Here is an 18,555-nt window from a genome sequence, read left to right as displayed (position 1 = left end):
GGCAAAAGGGTGTCCAGCTCGTTGGTGAAGCTGATGTACGCGTGGCATGACACGTGGTAAGTTCTGTGGGCTCACTCGTAGAGGTGTGCCATGGTAGGGGCGACAACTGTGTCTCCTTGAGGAAACCAAGGTTGTGGGGGATCAAGCTGATGTGGTCTCCCAACTGGAAGCCTCTCCCACATCCAAATCTACAAAAAAGAGTGGAAACTTGCATGTTAATCACTTTTGTTAAGAAAAAACATTGAGTTGTAGTGGAAACTTATACAACTTTGCTTTATTACCTACAACAGTGTGATGCACCCTGACATTGTAGTGTGCGTGCCTCTAGGACGGCGGCAAGCCTCACAAAGCTGACAGTACAGGAAGGCAAGTATAGCCAAGCCCCAACTCCTATTGCCGGCATCCTCCCAGTTCCAAAGGCATGGGATGTACATCTAGGACGCCGTGTCTCCAGTGCCGTCAGGGAAGAGAACCGTACCAAACATGTGCAGGACATAGGCTCGATAGTAGTATGTCACGGTCTGGGCGTCTACGTTGGGTGGGCACTCCTGAAACTGCTGATGAAGCCACCTCAGGGACACCCCACTGCTGCACCATTTCTTGCCAGCCTTAACTGCCGCTAGGGGACGTCCCAAGAAGTGCTCAATTCGCTGCTGCCATCCTTCAGACTCCGTGTCTCCTATCACTAGGAATCCTCGGATTTTGACTCCAAGGATCATGGCAACATCCTCGAGAGTGACCATCATCTCCCTGCACGGTAGGTGAAAACTGTGTGTCTTCGGACACCACCGATCTATCAATGTCGTCAGCGCCGCTGGGTTAAAAGGTGGTGTGCCTCGACGACAAACACGAGCAACGGTAGCAAGGTTTGCTAGCTTCAGGAGGGGCGTGTACCTCTCGTCGTAGACCATGGTCATAGAGGCCTCATGTGTCATTGGCCTCAGCACATTCAAAACTTGCAAAAAAAAGACAAGCATGAAAAAGTATTAGTTCATGTCACTTTATAAAGAGCATGGACTATAGAGCAAAAGATGAACAATGCACTATTTCATACGAATTATTGAATATACCTCTCCGTTATCGATCCTCTGAGCCCGGTGGTGCTCATCGAACCTTGGATCAAGAAGGGGGAACCGATCCATCCTGCAACATAAGGAATGCCAAAGCATTAGTATAAGTTAAAGCATGTATATGTGGTACGAAGTAACATAACAATAAAAAAATCAAAAGTAAACCAATGCACTATTACACAAAGCAATTAAAGTAGCTAGCTTGGTGGATACCTGTTGTCTAAGTAGTTCAGGATATTTTCTCTTATTGTGGCCCGTCTTATGACAACCAGAGCAATGGCTCTTTTGGGTGTCCTCTACAAAATGTGTCCCAACCTTACTCATGGTTGATCTACCTTTCGTGGCTCGGTCCATGTCCATCCGGAACCGCTTCCGCCGCTTAGGTCCTCTACTCTTCCAGAGTAAACCAAGATCAGCCACATACTTGGGGCCATCATAAGTAGGCCAATGACTCTCGTCAAGAAATGGCTCAAACTGAGGATTCTAGGTGCTCATTAGGTTCCTCAAAGAGAACTCCACGGCCATACGGGGAGGGACCTCAGCGTCAACATGTCTAAGGCGATAGGCTGTAATCATGTGGGAGCAAGGCCTATGGTATATGGTCGGTTTTCCACACGTACACTTGTTCTCATTGATCACAACTTTATGTTTTCGAGCACCCCGGTCTTCGCCACCAATGTTAGTTCCACCACCCTCTAGAATCTCATATCCATGGTTGATCAGATCGAAACATGAACCCTTCTGTCGTTTAGACTTTTTCTTTGAGAAAGCTAGTTCCTGAGATGCTAAAAGTGGCCAAGCTTTGCCTGCTGTCCATAGAGACCTCGCATGCTTCTTCCTCGAAACGAACCAAACATTCAACTTGTAGAAGGTGAATGAGGCAATAGCAGTCATAAGCAGACCACGACAACCTCTTAGAAGGCTATTGAACATCTCTGCCATGTTACTAGTCATGAAGCCCCATCTCCAACCTCCAGTGTCATATGCAAGTGATCACTTATCCTTCGACGCCATCAACTCGCTCAAGAATTGCCTGCCATCAACATTTGTGGCTAACTTCAGGGCATCTAGCTAGTCTTTGAATAATTGAACCTCTTGCTGCCTGCAAACCTCCTCAAATAATTTGAAGTTGTTCTTTGTGTGATCACGCCTTATAAGATTCTGAGCAAGGTGTCTGGTGCACCACCGGTGATGTATTTGGCCGTAACTAGGAATCTCTTGTTCTACGGCATTCAGAATGCCAGCATGCCTATCGGATATCACACAAACATCATGTCCTAGACCAATTACCACTTGTCTTACTAGCCTGAGAAACCAACACCAACTATCCGTGTCCTCCTTCCGAACAATCGCAAAGGCCAATGGCACAAGCTGGTCTTCTACATCTATCCCAATACAAACAAGCATTGTGCCTTCAAATTTTCCTATAAGAAAGGTCCTGTCAATTGAGACGACGGGCCTACAATGCTTGAATGCTTCGATGCTCTGCCCGAATGCCCAAAAGGCCCTTCCAAATACCTGGCTACCATTCCTTGTTTCACCCTCTTTAGGTTAATACTCGAAGTGCATCCCAGGATTTACAGCCCTCATTGCGTTCAACATTACAGGGAGGCGCTCATAAGCTTCTTCCCAATTTCCAAATATTATTTCCAGTGCACGCTGCTTTGCCCCTCCATGCTTTTCCATACTTGACATAGTAATTGTACCGTTGGAAGATGATCTCAACCAACGTGGACACCGTAATGGTTGGCATATGCTTCACCATAGGCCATAACTGCCTTGCAATGAACCTAGAATTGAACTGCAGATGGTTCTCTTCTGCCTCAGCAGTGCCACAAACATGTGGTTGCTTCATTGAGGTAATCTTCCATTTGCCTGCCTTCGTCTTCCTAGCACATACTCTCCAACCACACTGTTGTTCTTCACAAGCAACAGTGTACCTCTTCTCCTTGAATGAATTGATGACCCTAAAAGGTCGATTGTGTACAATGGAGTACTCTTGCAACCATGTTTTCAACTCATCCATGGTAGCAAACAATATGCCCTTCTGTATGATGAGGCAACCGCTAACATTAGGCACTGTTGTATCACTTGGCCCACCATCAGCTACTGCCCTGTGACCATGGCTAAGGTCCTTGAAATCACCAACTAGTGGATCTCTCTCCAAGGAAAGACCCTAGATAATATCTCTATTTCCCTAAAATTGAGACGACCAACAGGGCGATCGTCATCAGAGTCTTCGACTATCTCCTCTATGAAGGATTCATCATCTCCAGCTATCTCTATGTCAAAACGGTTCGTAGCCCTAGCATCACCAAAGTCTTCTTCACCACTAAGATCATCTTCATCGCTAAGCTCATCCTTAATAGAAAAGTCTCCGCTAGCGTCGTCCAAACCTTCTTCTACATCACCAATTACATAATCATCATCCTCTTCATCACTATCATGATTGCCCTCACCATCGGCAACCGCATTCTCCTCCTCATCTTGACCGCCCTCAAACCAACCTCCATCATGCTCGAGCGATCCAAACACTTCACCACCACCGTAGCCTAGTTGTGTGACAAGTATTTCTTCTTCAGACAAAGGACCATAACCTATGTGAGCGGGGGAAGATGGGCATGCTTCGAAGTTATCATTTCCTAAGCCAGACTCCTTACTTACTACTAAATCCAAATATCGCACTTCTAAGGCCAATACAACTGCCTTGTAATCATTCCATTCAAACTCGCTTGTAATTTTGAGCAACCGCTTGATCCGAGGACCCTTCGACGACCCAACATCTATGACACCTTCAAACTGAACATGCACATCTCCTTCATTTCAGCCTAACTTAACCTTCACTCGCTCCACTAACTGGGTCAAAGATGGTGTTTCAGAAAAAAATCAACAACTCCTCACACATGTCCAGAAATTCCAAACTATCATCTCTTGTCCTAACAATACGGCCTCCATGATGCAACCTCACTAATTTATCCATCTATAGCCATCACACAACAAGTAGTGTCACATATCAATATATCATGCGAGTTTCAATCCAATAAATAGAAACTAAAATATATCATTTCATTTTTTCAACCCCAACAACATAATCATTTCTAGTCATAAAAAAATAAAATCTAATGACCAACAAATAACTAAAACACATACTAACCCTAATGACCAACAAATAACTAACCCTAATAACACCTACAATAAACAAAGAACCCTAATGACCAAAATAACTAGAAACCAAACTAACCTAACATGTTCAGCACATAAAATAGTTAAACAACAATGCACTCAATCAACCTAAGCCATACATTTTACAAATACAAATACACATATATCAAAACACAATACACCCATGATTCCACATGATTAGGGACAATGTAAGCACATCTACGCGGATAGATTGGAGGAGAGGAGGGACCATTACATCGAGGAAGCTTCGGGAGACGAGATCCGGGCACCTAGGGTCACATTTGGGGGTTAGGGTTTCGTGGGGGCGTGGGGGAGACGAACAGAGAGCAGAGCCGGTGCTTTTCAGAATGGAGGGAGGAAGAAGAAGGGGGCCACGGCGCGGCTTTAAGAGTCTAGACCTCGGCGTTGAGTCGGGCCACGCCGAGTCTGGTGGCTCGGCGTTAAGTGACCCTGCGCCGAGCTATTGGGCCATGAAGCGTTGTTGGGCCGCCTGGGCCGCGCGCCGGATGGTGCCAATAGCTCGGCGTGTAGTCTCACCGCGCCGAGGTTGGGCCAGTGGCGTTGGCTGACGCAACGCCGACGTGTCGGACCCCATGCGCCACCGTGTCGCCGTCGACCAGGGTCGTCCGTGACGTAGCAAGACCTTGGCGTCGTGTCAGTCGACGCCGACCCTCATACCTTGGCGTCATGTTCTAAGACATCTAAAAATGGTCTATTTTCAGCAAACGTTTTGGCATGTCTTTTTGTAAAAAATGTTTTCAAAAAGGAAAAAAATGCAAAAATTTCAGTCCGGTCCGCGGCGACGATGACCAGACGACCGAGCAGCGTGCAGGATCGTGCGCCGGTCCGCCCATGATTCAGCAATACACTGTGCTTGAAAAGGTTGCCACTGATTAGTTTATTAATCATCCATCAACGTCGTCGCACGAGAGGTCACAGGGTCATAATACTGCCAGACACTCCCGTGGCGTCACACCATCGGCTACCTAAAAGACTGCAATCAATCGCACCGATTGCGAGCGAGACGGCTTCCCCAGCTGACAAGTCACGCACAGCGCTAGATCAGATGCTGTTGAGCTATGGCAGTCGACAAGCACTGCGTTTGTATGGTGAAGCCAATAATGTGCCAAGTTCTAAGGGTGTTTGGTTCATACCTACGTACACTCCACTCCACTTTATTTTACTCAGGATTGATTAAGGTGGAGTCGCCTTCGTAGAGTAGGAGTGTAGCCGGTTTTACAATCGCCTTTGGGTCGGCAAAGTCGCCTTCGTAGAGTAGCCAGTTTTAGTAATCAGGGTATTGCAGCGAGATCTTCTGCAGGCACAGACGCACAGCTCGTACAGATTTGGATGAACATTAAATTAGCCGCGTGCTCCGTACTACTAAGTGATACGGACAATGGTGCCGTTACTACCTGAAACACCTCCTGTGTAGAATGTTTACACATGCGATTATCTTAGGTTTACATGTGGATGTTTATGGCCTACTGCCAACGTAAATGGATTTACATACGCGGCTCTCAAGCTGACGATAATGCAATGTTATCATTTTCATTGGCCTTTCATACCGGCGGCTCATGAAACCACCAACAAAGATGCAAAGCCTACCACTAGAAAAAAAAACCTTTTCTGTAATAATGATGAAAACATGTTATTAGAACCTATAAAAAAAGTGAATAATTCTAATAACACTCTTCAACAACAACATATGTGAACTCAGAAAGATTAATTTATGGTACATAAAACATATGATAACAAAGAAATTAGAATAATTTGCATATACGATAACAAAAACCTTTTCAGAAAAGGGGTACAACCTTTTTCCAACTAGATCAAATTTTAGCATCAAAGTTCACAAACACATTATAATATAACCATCTCATAAACATTTTTCTAGCACCCTAGTGGGTCTCGAACGTGCAGGAACATGCCAGAGGGGTGGAGAGCCACTTTGGTTGTGAGTTGTGATGAACCTATGCCTCTGGCAGTGGTGAGCCAATGACGCTCGCTCAACACCGAATAACAACCAACCGGGACGTCCTATACCATTATATTGCTACCAGCACGCTCTGGCTTCACCGTGGCTCCATCTTCACAAACATTCTTCTAGTACCTCTGGTGCACCATCTTGACTACAAACAAACGGTATATATGGGCAGCTTTCTTTCACATAGAGCATATTTTGAGACTATACAAAAATGATGAACCAATTTGTGGGACTACAAGCGTCGACACATGCAGGGGGACCTCTTCTATCCATATGGAGGGGTCTAGACACTGTTTTATAACCAGAAGCAATGGCGGTAGTTGGATCCAATGGTGGAAAATCAATCAATTGATGGTTAATTAGATGGATCCAACGGTACAGAAAACTGTTGGGTTAATATAAAACATGGCAATGATATATCACTGTTGGGTCATAGCCTGAGCCGATAGTGATATGACACTTATCACTGCTAGTTTGTGGCTTGACTCGGCAATGATACGCCACTGCCATGTGGTAGTTTGAACTGACGTGATAGGTGCTTTCATTGTTGGGTGAAAATTTTCTCCGGAATTTTCTAGATTCTAGGCTTACAAACAGGCAATGAAAAGCAATAGCTGCGACTCCAGCACAACCGACAGTGATGCACGGGCACTAATTGCCTGTTCTGGCATAGTGTCTTATCAGAATTGGGCAAGTCAACGAAAAATTCAATTAAAAAGGCTAATAATACCCCATCCCAAAAATAATGCAAATCCAGGCATACTCTCGATTAAAGTGCCTAGAGCTTGACCAAATACATAGTTCAAATATTCATGTTTATGATGGTAAATAAGTATATTATCAAAATATGTTTGATGACGAATCTAATGGTGACTACTTAGTATGATAAATGTTAGTATTTTTTTATATAAACTTGGTCAATCTTCACATACTTTAACATAGTACTATTTTAGAATTGCATCCTTTTTACGACGGAGGGAGTAGAATTCGATTGAATTATAAGTTGATGGAATGGCAAAATAAATAGCATTATATGGATGCCATCTATATCTATATCTAACTATATCTATATCTATATCTCTTATAATTCTAAATCTCACTAGCTATGTATCTCAACATACAAGCTGTCCATCTCAGCAATGCACTATCACATGCACTTAAAATCCACTAGCACGTGTAATTGTAATGTCCACATTAACAAGACACACAAGCATTTCGTTGTCCATGTCAACATGCCATGAAATCCACTAATCCACAATTCTCACAACAACACGCGAGGTATGCTTCTTGTTTCTTATATATTGAAAGTAGTAATTACGCTTAGTGGAGATGATGTGAATAGCTTTTATTAAAGGTTGGAAATTAGTGAGATGACATGACTATCAGAGGAAGATGGTGGGATAGTGTGAGAGATGATGTGGATGGATTGTTTTCGTTAAGAGGTTGGAAGTTAGTGGGATAACATGGTTATCAGTGGGAGATGACGTGGATAGTTAGTGGGAGATGATGTGGATGGCTTGCTTTTATAAAAAGGCTGAAAGTTAGTAATTTTGTTTAGTGAAGATGACGTGAAAAGCTTTCATTAAGAGGTTGAAAGTTAGTGACATGTCTATTAGTGGGAGATGATGTGGAAAGTGAGTGGAAGATGATATGGATGGTTTGCTTTCATTAAAAGTTTGGAAGTTAGTGAAATGACATGACTATTAGTGAGAAATGATATGGATATAGATACATAGATATAGAATACCTACATGGCTACATGCCCCAACTCTCCCACTATATATATCTGCAAGTACATCATCCCAATTCACAATGCCAACAACCCATCCATCCTTTTAGCTGTTGATACAAAAGAGAAGACAATGGCCGAGCCAAACCCAGAGTTCAGTGATCTTATTACGCAAACAAAGAAAAGAATAGTACCAAGGTTCACTGAAACCTTCAACGTGGATGACATGAACTACACTTGTAAGAACTGAAGAGAACAATGCAGACAACTCAAGTTGTATTGATCAGGGCTTACGCCTCTTATACATGTACATCACGGCAGTCGGATAACTAACAATAGCTAGACTCAAGGAGAGCCAAGGAACAGTGCTAACTAAGTATAGTACAGGTCGCTAACACCCCCCCGCAGTATGAGCAGTCGTTGCTGGCGACGCACAAACTATTTCGGAACTCCTTGAATGTTGCCGTCGGTAGACCTTTGGTCATGACGTCGGCGTACTGCTGCGCTGTGGGTACATGTAGAACTTTGCATTGTCCAACTGCGACCTTCTCGCGGACGAAGTGCACATCAAGCTCAATGTGTTTTGTGCGTTTGTGGTGTACTGGATTGGAGCTCATGTAGCAGGCAGGAGACATTGTCGCAGAAGATGATAGTTGCCTTCAGTGAGGGGACTGTCCAGTTCGCCTAGCAGTTGTCAGGAGCCAAGTGCACTCAGGCTACGGCGTTGGCGATGCCTCGGTATTCAGCCTTGGTGCTTGAACGAGACACCAGTCGTCTGTCTTTTGGATGACCACTGAGATCATGGCGTCACCCATGAACACACAGAAGCCCGAAGTGGAGCGTCTTGTATCCGGGCACCCGGCCCAATCCACATCGGAGTAGGCGACAAGATCATTCTGGTTGGAGCCGCGCAGATGGAGACCAAGAGCTGTGGTGCCATGGACATAGCGAAGTATTCGCTTCATGAGAGCTTGATGCGCCGTTGTTGGTGTGTGCATGAAGAGACAGGCTTGCTGCACAGCATACTGCAAGTATGGCCGTGTCATCGTTAGATATTGAAGAGCGCCGACCAGACTACGGTAGTCCAAGGCATCTGCTGTGTTCAGGGGCGAGCCGGAGTCGCTGGAGAGTTTTCTGGTGGTGTTGATCGGAGTGTCGCAGGGGTGGCATTCAGTCATACCAGCTCGTTCAAGAAGGTCGATGGCGTACTGCTGCTGTTGGAGGAAGAAGCCGGTGCCGTTGCACTGAACCTAGATGCCGAGGAAGTAGTGGACCAGGCCCATGTCCTTGAGGGCGAACTCTGCGTTGATGGTGCTGATGATGTGGCGTAGGATGTCGTTAGACGATGCCGTGAGCACGATGTCATCGACGTAGAGAAGAAGATACACCGATTCCTTGCCGCATCGAAGAACGAAGAGTGAGCTATCAGATCGAGTGGGCTTGAACCCCATCGAGCTGAGGAACAGTGGCGAGTCACATGTACCACGCCCTGGGCGCCTGTTTCAAGCCATAGAGGCTCTTGGAGAGGCGGCACACCGATGTCGGAGTCCGAAGAGTCGACGAAGCCTGCGGGCTGCCTGAGCATAGACCTGTTCGTCGAGTACGCCATGAAGGAAGGCGTTGTTGACTGTCGAGCTGATGGACAGGCCAGCGGCGTTGAGCAGCCAGCGTGAGCACCGTGCGGACCTGTCGCCGGTTTCACAACGGGACAGTATGTCTCGCCGTAATCAACTCCTGCGCGCTAGGGTGAACCCGCGAACCACCCATCGTGCCTTGTACCGATTGAAGCTGCCGTCTTCGTTGAACTTGTGGCAGAAGATCCATTTGCCGCTTACGACATGTGCACCAGGAGGTCGAGGAACGAGCTCCCACGTGTTGTTGGCGAGTAGGGCGTCGAACTCGGACTGCATAGCCTAGTCGCCATTTGGGGTCTTGGAGAGCCTGATTGACTGTTCGTGGGATCGGTGAGATTGGCGATGTAGGCGTGGCAGTAGTAGTCGTCGTAGTTGCAGTGCCAGGCGTAGCGTGGGTTCGGCTTGATTATCCCCGTGCGTGCCCTGGTCACCATCGGGTGCGAGGCAGGGATGTCCGCGACTAGTAGTCGCATCTGGAGCTGCAGATGTCGATGCGGGCGTGAACGGCGGGGAGCGAGATCCGTGTCGTGTGTTCGTTGGCAGTCGTGGCTGCTGACGAAGTCGAGGGCCTGCTGGAGATCCGCAGGTGGCTTCCTGGTTCTGGATGGGCACGCGGTGATCGCGGAGACGGTGGATCCGGGATCGGCGGCGGCGGGACCACGTCATCAGAAAGATCCGGGCGCCACGGATTGTAGGCGCAGGTTGTTGGGGACGACAGTCGCAGGCCCTGACGCGGTAGGGGAAAACGGCCTCAGTCGAAGTGGACGTGGCGCGATGTCAGAACTTTCCGCGTCGTCAGGTTGTAGCATCGATAGCCATGATGATCCTGCGAATAACCAATGAAAACACAAGCCACTGAACGTGGTGAAAGCTTGTTAGGGCTGGTGGATTCAGTGTTTGGGTAGCATAGACACCCGAAGACGCGAAGGGATGCATAGTCAGGGTCGGTGTTGAAGAGCAGAGAGAAAGGAGTGGCCATGGAGCTGAGGCTTGCAGGGTTTGTGGTTCAGAAGAAAGGTGGATGTCTGTAACGCCTCGACCCAGAATATTGGTGGCATCGCTGCATGAAAGAGTAGGACTCGAACTGCCGTCGTTCAGAGTGCGTAGGATTGCGCTCAGCTTTCCCATTTGTTGGGAAGTGTATGGGCAAGAGAGACGTAGGAGAATGCCATTGTCGAAGTAGAATTTGCGCAGAACCGAGTTATCAAACTCACGACCATTGTCGGTCTGGAACGCGCGAATGGGATGGGCGAACTGTGTGCGGACGTAAGCATGGAATGACATGATCTTTGTGGCGACTTCAGATTTGCTGCGCAAAGGAAATGTCCAGACAAAATGCGTGAAGTCATCCAGGAGCACAAGATAATAGCGATAGCCAGTGAAACTGGAAACAGGTGACGTCCAAACGTCACAATGAATTAATTCAAAGGCTTCAGTAGTTTTGTGCTGAGAGGGAACAAACGGTAAACGCACAGGTTTGCCAACACGGCAAGCATGACAGGTGTGTGACAAATCTTTATTACAAGTGAATGCAAAAGATTGAAGAAGGCGACGGAATGACTCCTTGCCGGGATGACCGAGCCGCTGATGCCAAAGATCTGCTGAAACGGTGGCGAGGCAGTGCGTGGAGGTGGATGATTGCGTCGGGTGTAGGGGGTAGAGATCACCGACGCTATCACTGTGGAGAAGTACCGCCTTGGTGTCGCGATCCTTGATAGAGAAACCACAATTGTCAAATTCAATTGTAATAGGATTGTCACGAGTTAGAGCACGAACTGAAATAAGGTTTTTAATTAGAGATGGAGAGACAAGAACATTGTGCAAGGAGAGCGGATATGAGTGAGTAGGGATGGAGGATGAACCAGTGTGTGTAATGGGTAAGGAGGTGCCATTACCAACAATGATTCGGGTGGAGGAAGAGTGTGGAAGGAGAGAAGAGATGTTACCGGAGCCTTGCGACATATGAGACGAGGCGCCTAGTGTCGAGGAACCAATCACCGGCAGGACTGGGGCTGTTGGAGCGAGATGTTGTTCAGTGTGGCGAGCAGCTGTGGGTCCAGCTGGGAAGACGCGCCGGCGACATGTGCCTGTGGAGCCGCGGAGGAAGGGCTCGTGCCTGAGAACGCCGGGCGTGGGCGAAGGTGCGAATGGCCAAGCCTGCACCGTACCCGTCCAGGGGTTCAGTGAGGGCCATAAGCCTAGTGGTGGCGCCGTGTTTGATGAGGAGCCCTTCTTCTTCTTCTTCTTCTTTTTGTTGGAGAAGGAGCTCGATTGAGGACGTCCGCCGTTGGATGGTGCGGTCGTGGTGGTAGTTGTCGCTGGCGGTTTGGCCGGAGCGCCGTGCGACGTGGGGACACCGGGCGCGGCGTTGGCGATGAAGGCCGCCGTGGACTGAAGATGAGTGGCCGATGGTGTCGCGGTGGGCGCCGTGGAAGATGACGTGCCGGCGTGCGCGGCGTGAGCGACAAGCGCCGCCGCTGCCTGCAATTTCTCCGACTCGTTGATGCGATGTTCCTCGAGCTGCAGCATGGACCGCATCTTGAGGAACGACGGATGACGGCGGCGAAGGGTGATGTGGGGGATCGCGTGGTGGAGACGAGGGTTGAGGCCACGGACGATGTTGTAGATGAGATCTTTGTCGTTCACCGGGGCACCGAGACCGGCGAGGCGATCGGCCATGACCTTCATGCGGGAGCAGTAGTCGAGGATGTTGAGATCACCTTGGTAGAAGTTGCGGAACTCGGCGCCGAGGTAGACGGCGCGAGTATCCTTGTTGTCGCGGAAGAGGTTGCGGACGCCGCGCCAGATGGAGTAAGCGGTGTCGGTGTCCTCCGAGACCATGGAGAGAAGCTCGGGGGAGATGCGGTTGTAGAACCACAGAGACGATGGCGCAGTCATTCTGCACCAAGTCGCTGTCGCCCTTGGCGGTGGAGCCGTCGACGTGGTCGCGGAGTCCGAACTGGCCAAAGATGGCGGAGAAGGAGCGCTGCCTAGGCGACGTAGTTCGCGTCGTTGAAGTCGAGGACGATGGGCACTCGGTTGAGGATGTTGATGCCGTGGACGACGGCCGGCGTAGCAGGCTCGGTTTGGACGCGGAGTGTGTGGGGAAGGCCCGACTCGGCGTCGGAGTTGTCGGAAGGCCGACGACGATGAGGACGAGGATGAACTCATGGCGGCGTCGGGGTGTTAGGATGAGGCAGCGGAGAGTTAGGATCGTGGAACGGCTGATACCATGTAAGAACTGAAGAGAACAATGCAGACAACTCAAGTTGTATTGATCAGGGCTTACGCCTCTTATACATGTACATCAAGGCAGTCGGATAACTAACAATAGCTAGACTCAAGGAGAGCCAAGGAACGTGCTAACTAAGTATAGTACAGGTCGCTAACAACACTTACGGCTCCTTCATTGCCTGGGCCCGGAAAGAAGTGATCAAATACTGCACCGACCATAAAGGCATACTCCAGCCTGTGCTGCCACCGGAGAAGAAGGTCCCCGATCTCTGGTTCCACATCGAGCTCAAAACCAAAACCAGCTCCATCACGCTCGCCATACGCATGGACAACCTCTACCTCGTCGGCTTCAGGACCCCGGCCGGTGTGTGGTGGGAGTTCGGCAAGAACGGCGACACCCACCTCCTCGACGACAACCCGAGGTGGCCGGTACCAGGACCTCATCGGCAATAAGGGTCTGGAGATCATCACCTTGGGCCGTGCCGAAATGACCAGAGCCGTCAACGACCTGGCGAAGAAGACGACGATGACATTAGAGGAGGAGGAGGAGGAGGAGGAGGAGGAGCTGCTGATGCTGCAGGATGCTGATCTGGCAGCGGTGGTTGACCCCCAAGCTGACACGAAGAGCAAACTGGCGAAGCTGGTGGTCATGGTGTGCGAGGGGATCCGGTTCATCACTGTGTCCCGCACGGTAGAAGCGGGGTTCAACAACCAGCCAGGGGTGACCTTAAGCCAGATGCAGGGGAAGCAGGTGCAGAAATGGGACAGGATCTCGAAAGCTGCCTTCGACTGGGCTAAAAACCAGAACGCTGTGATCCCCGACATGCAGAAGCTTGGCATCAACAATAACAACGATGCTGCGAGGATCGTTGCGCTCGTTAAGTATCAACCTACTGCTACTACTAGTGCTACATATGAGAACAGCGAGGTCTGATGATCGACACATCATGACTTGCCGTGTTGTACTCCTATATATGCATACCGTGGGTGCTACTACTATGTTTCTATACAAATAAATACACCCCGCGTACGTGGTGTTCCTTGTAGGCCTCTAATAAGAAATATCTAAATAAAATCCAGCATGCTCCCCATGATGTGGTGGTTTAAATTTGAGATACAATTTGTATTTGTCGTGCTTAAATTTGATAAATTTATTGCGGTTGAAATCTATGCATTTGAAATTGAATTGTAAGGTGAAATGATGAAAATGCAGGGTCAGTATGTTGAAATTAGAGAGGACAAAAAAGAATATGGGCCGAGATTTAGGGTGTGTTAAAAATGACAGCTAGAAACCAAGGCCTAAAAAAACATAGGAGCCCCTACTTAGATAAGTAGGAGGCTGGTTTAGGGGATTAGCGTATTGCTGGACATGCTCTAACCAAGAGTTCAGAGTGCAGGCAACGACGTAACGCACGCTTCACTATATACAGCGCCACACTGCCACTACTATATGGTTGCACTAACTCTTAACAGCACAACTAAAACTGTGGCTGCCATGAACTTCTCGTGCGTCTTATCCTTAACTAAAATCGGACCACTGAACCTAATTAACAGACGGTCTCTCATCCGGGAGGTACGTCGTCGGTGTGAACTGTAAAGCTAGCAGAGATGCAAAAAATTGCATTGCATCATCATCTGGAAGGACGTGTACTGGCACCATGCTGCTTGCGTTGCTCCTTAAGATGCTGCGGCCATTTCTCGTCGACCGGCCGGAGCAGCAAAGCGAACACGTACCCCCGACGCCGTGATCCTAGTCTCTGACGATCGACGCGACGCTAGGATGCGCGTCGTGATCGATCGCCTGGCCACGCCCGTTATTAAGCCCACAACTTTGGCTGCTCTCCAGACTCCAAGCAAGCAACTTTCACGGCCAGAGATACCAGCTGGAGCATCGGGCCACATCGATCGACTGTATTGTACGTGTTCATCATGGGTGCCGCCTCACGTTGTCTAGCCCTCGCCCTCCTGTGCACCAGCTTCCTGCTGGCCAGCGCCGCGCAGCGAAATGCTCATGATGACGAATCGGTTCCACGCTTGGCGCGCCGCGCACAACCGGACCTACGCGACCGCTGCGGAGCACCAGCGCCGGTTCGAGGTGTACCGCCGAAACGTGGAGTACATCGAGGCCACGAACCGGCGCGGCGGGCTCTCGGTAGCCGGACTATGATAGATCAACTATAGTATGATAGTGTATTTGGGTGAAAACTCGGTTGTCGTCGGCCGATCAACGAGATCGCCGAACGCCGTCATTGCCGTGGCCCTTGGGCACGGTCAGGTTTCTAGTCCCCCGTTCTAGTCCTTCACGGCTCCGGTGTTTGCTTACAAAAGGGGGCCACGATGGGCTGCCTTCATATCTGGGCCACACAGGGTATGTTTAGTCGACTATTGGGCTTCTTTGTACGTTTGGCTCCTGGTTTCCTTCCCGCCAGCTGTGGGGGTACGACCCCAGATACCCACGGCAGACCACAAGGGTTGTGCCCCTAGGGGCGGCCCAGCCCACAAGACAAAGCCTTGCGGGGCACGACTCTGCTCGGCGCCTCCCGCAAGACACTGGAAAGATATCCTGAAGATACTACGAGATATGTTAGGATACGTATGATCCCATGATTCTTGTAATCTGTTATTACTTTTCGGTTATCTCTCAGATCTAACCGACTTGTAACTCTGTCCCCCGGACTATATAAGGCGGGCAGGACCCCCTCCAAACTCACGCAATATCATACGATAGCCAATACAATCCAACAGACCACAGGAGTAGGGTATTATGTCATACTGATGGCCTGAACCTATCTAACTCGTGTGTCTCTGTTGCCTTCTTGTTCTTGATTACACGTCTCTCTGCCGATCAATCTACCTTCGTGGGATACCCCTCGGAGGACTGTCGATGATATTCTGTCGATAGTTGGCGCGCTAGGTAGGGGAGTGCGTGCTGTTTCTATATCGAACAAGATGGTACATTTCGCAGGCTCTTCGTCCCTCCCTTAGCCCGGCCAGATCTTCATGGTCGGATCGATCTCATGGATCATCAACGCTGACAGAGCCGGAGAGCTCATCGAGCCGGTGCAGATCGATTCTGCGCCGATCACCCCAACACCTGCGACTGCAGATCCGATCTCGGAACTGCCTCCTAGGTCACCTTCATCGACAACTCGCCTCCCGCTTCCTCGCTACTAGAGAAGGCAGATCAACAACGACGATCTGATCGCATCCATCGATCAGGTTGGTCAGAAGCTCGCCGATTGCCTCTCCATCGCTGAATCGACTCTGGACACTCTGGTTCTGCGCCGACCACCCTCCGATCTAGATCTATCGGAGGCTGCTCGGGAAACTCTGGGGGTTACGGCCCTACCCTTCGGGTTCACCAACATCGCCGCCGCTTACCAAGATGCCCTAAGGGGCAAATTCGCCAACCAGGTTGGAGATATCCATCCTCTCGTCGACTAGATCGCCAACCAGCCTCCGCCGACCGTCAACATGCTACACGTCAGCCGACGCCCCAGGGTATCCCTCCAAACCATCTTGGAGGAGAATCCAGACTACGAGTCCTAGGGCTCTATGGAGACTGTCGCCGAGACCACCACCGAACTACTTCCTCTCCCTCCTTTCCATGGCCGCGCAATCTTCAACGTCAGCGTCGATAGCCCCCCTCGGAACGGCGAAACTGAGGAGGAACGCGCCGCTCGTGAGAACCGAAACGTCAACCGTGCGCAGCGCCGAGCAAACGAGTCCGCCCTTGCGATGGCCGAGCAGCAGCTTGACTCACAAGGAAGGCCACTCCAACGCAACCTTGACGATGAGTTTGTCCGTGTTGACGGCCACGACGTCTACAAAATCCAAGCGTCAATCTGGCAGTGGACGCCAACGAGCTCGCCCGGCTCCCGCAGACACCAGAGGTCGCCAAGGTCACCGCCATGTTTAAAGCGGCGCACTGTCAGGTCAACGAGATCCTCTAGGATCAGAGACCTTCTAATGGGAACGGGGATCCCGATCTTCTGTCAGGTTGTGGTAACTATCGTTGTGGCAGAGATTGACACACTGATCCGGCTTCAGATCAAAAGATCGAACCCTGCAATCTTAGCACCACAGCTCCTCTGGTTATCAACCGAGTCTCGGACCAGGTTGACCTCGCCAAGATGGCTAATCCCTGCCTGCGCAACAAAGAACATAAGCAAGAACAAGAAAGAACACAACCAAATTGCAGATGAATGATTAATCTCTCAAAGATGGGGTCTCACAAACCAATGAACGGCGAAACTGTTCTTGACAGAATAATCTAAGCAAAACTCAAAACCTAATGATGGCAGCGACGTATGATTATAAAGGTCTTAGGGTCGTCGCCTACCCTGGACGCGCCCCCTAATGGGCCCAAACACGATACACGGTCCAACGGACCAAAAGACGGTGTCGTAGCACCCTGGCAGATTCTAGACACTAACTTGTTTTGACGTTTCCTGTTGATTCTGAAGATCTTTTGATGTGAGACCACTTGGATTGGCTTCCTTATCAAATTAGCTTTCCATCCATATGTGGATCGTTGAAAACGGAGTCCGGATGCGTCCTGGGTGACCAGTTTAAGGCAGACTGGTCTTGGAGGCCGAGGCAGACTCGAAATCATGTTGGATGGGGCCTCCGGTTCCTGTTGGACGTCCTTGCTGGTCATCTTCGCCTCCACCATGTCTTCTAAGTCTTTCATGACCCTCTTCAATATTCCTAAGCAAGATAACATCATTAGGTAGTAGTCTATTCTTAAAAGTATAAAAATAATCACTTAAGAACGAACTCACCTCTAAATTGAGTTGACGCATTCGAGCCCGGGTCATTGGATCTTGCATGACGGTTGGAGGATCAGCGGGTACATCCGAAGGAGTGATGTCCTCATTATCCTCCCCCTCTTGAAATGGAGTCGTCCTCAACTCAAGCTCATCTTCTTCTCCCAAATAAGGTTTCAAATCTGCAATGTTAAAGGTGGGACTTTCCCCGAACTCGGGTGGCAACTCAAGTTTGTAGGCATTATCATTTATTTTCTCAATTATCTTGTAAGGACCAGCTGCTCTTGGCATTAATTTAGACTTACGCAGCTCAGGAAATTTATCTTTTCTCAAATGTAACCAAACTAAATCACCCGGTTCAAGTTTAATCTCTTTTCTACCTTTACTACCAGCAATTCTATACTTTTCATTCATTCTTTCAATATTTGCTTTAGTTGTTTCGTGCAACTTACGAATAAAATCAGCACGCTCTCTAGCATCACTATGTATTCTCTCAGTGGTAGGCAAAGGCAAAAGATCAATAGGAGCATGGGAGTTAAAACCATACACTACCTAAAAAGGACTTACCTTGGTGGTGGAATGTTCCGCCCTGTTATATGCAAACTCCACATGCGGCAAATACTCTTCCCACATCTTCAAATTGCGCTTCAAAATTGCTCTCAACATGGTGGACAATGTTCGATTCACAACCTCAGTTTGCCCATCAGTTTGGGGATGACATGTTGTAGAAAACAGCAGCTTGGTCCCCAATTTATTCCACAACGTATGCCAAAAATGATTCAAGAATTTTGCGTCGCAATCTGAAACAATAGTAAAAGGCATACCATGCAAGCGAACGATTTCTTGAAAGAAAAGGTCAGCAATATGAACAGCATCATTGCTCTTATGACAAGGAATGAAATGTGCCATCTTAGAAAAATGATCAACCACCAAAAAAATGCTATCCCTC

At 48.9% G+C, this 18,555-nt stretch overlaps 1 protein-coding gene and 2 pseudogenes across 1 annotated transcript in view; 2 read left to right on the top strand and 1 right to left on the bottom strand.

The window, feature by feature from the left end:
- LOC136544519 (uncharacterized) overlaps positions 1-18,555 on the bottom strand; it is a 121,102-nt gene that overhangs the window by 34,960 nt on the left and 67,587 nt on the right. The window lies entirely within an intron of this gene.
- Positions 7,227-13,945, top strand: LOC136547121 (ribosome-inactivating protein-like; annotated as a pseudogene).
- Positions 14,843-18,555, top strand: part of LOC136542566 (ervatamin-C-like) — a 68,487-nt pseudogene continuing 64,774 nt past the window's right edge.

Source organism: Miscanthus floridulus, chromosome 3 (genome assembly GCF_019320115.1).
Source record: "Miscanthus floridulus cultivar M001 chromosome 3, ASM1932011v1, whole genome shotgun sequence".
NCBI lineage: Eukaryota > Viridiplantae > Streptophyta > Magnoliopsida > Poales > Poaceae > Miscanthus > Miscanthus floridulus.
The sequence above is the reverse complement of the archived record's forward strand: the minus strand, read 5'-3'. Positions and strand labels throughout refer to the sequence as shown.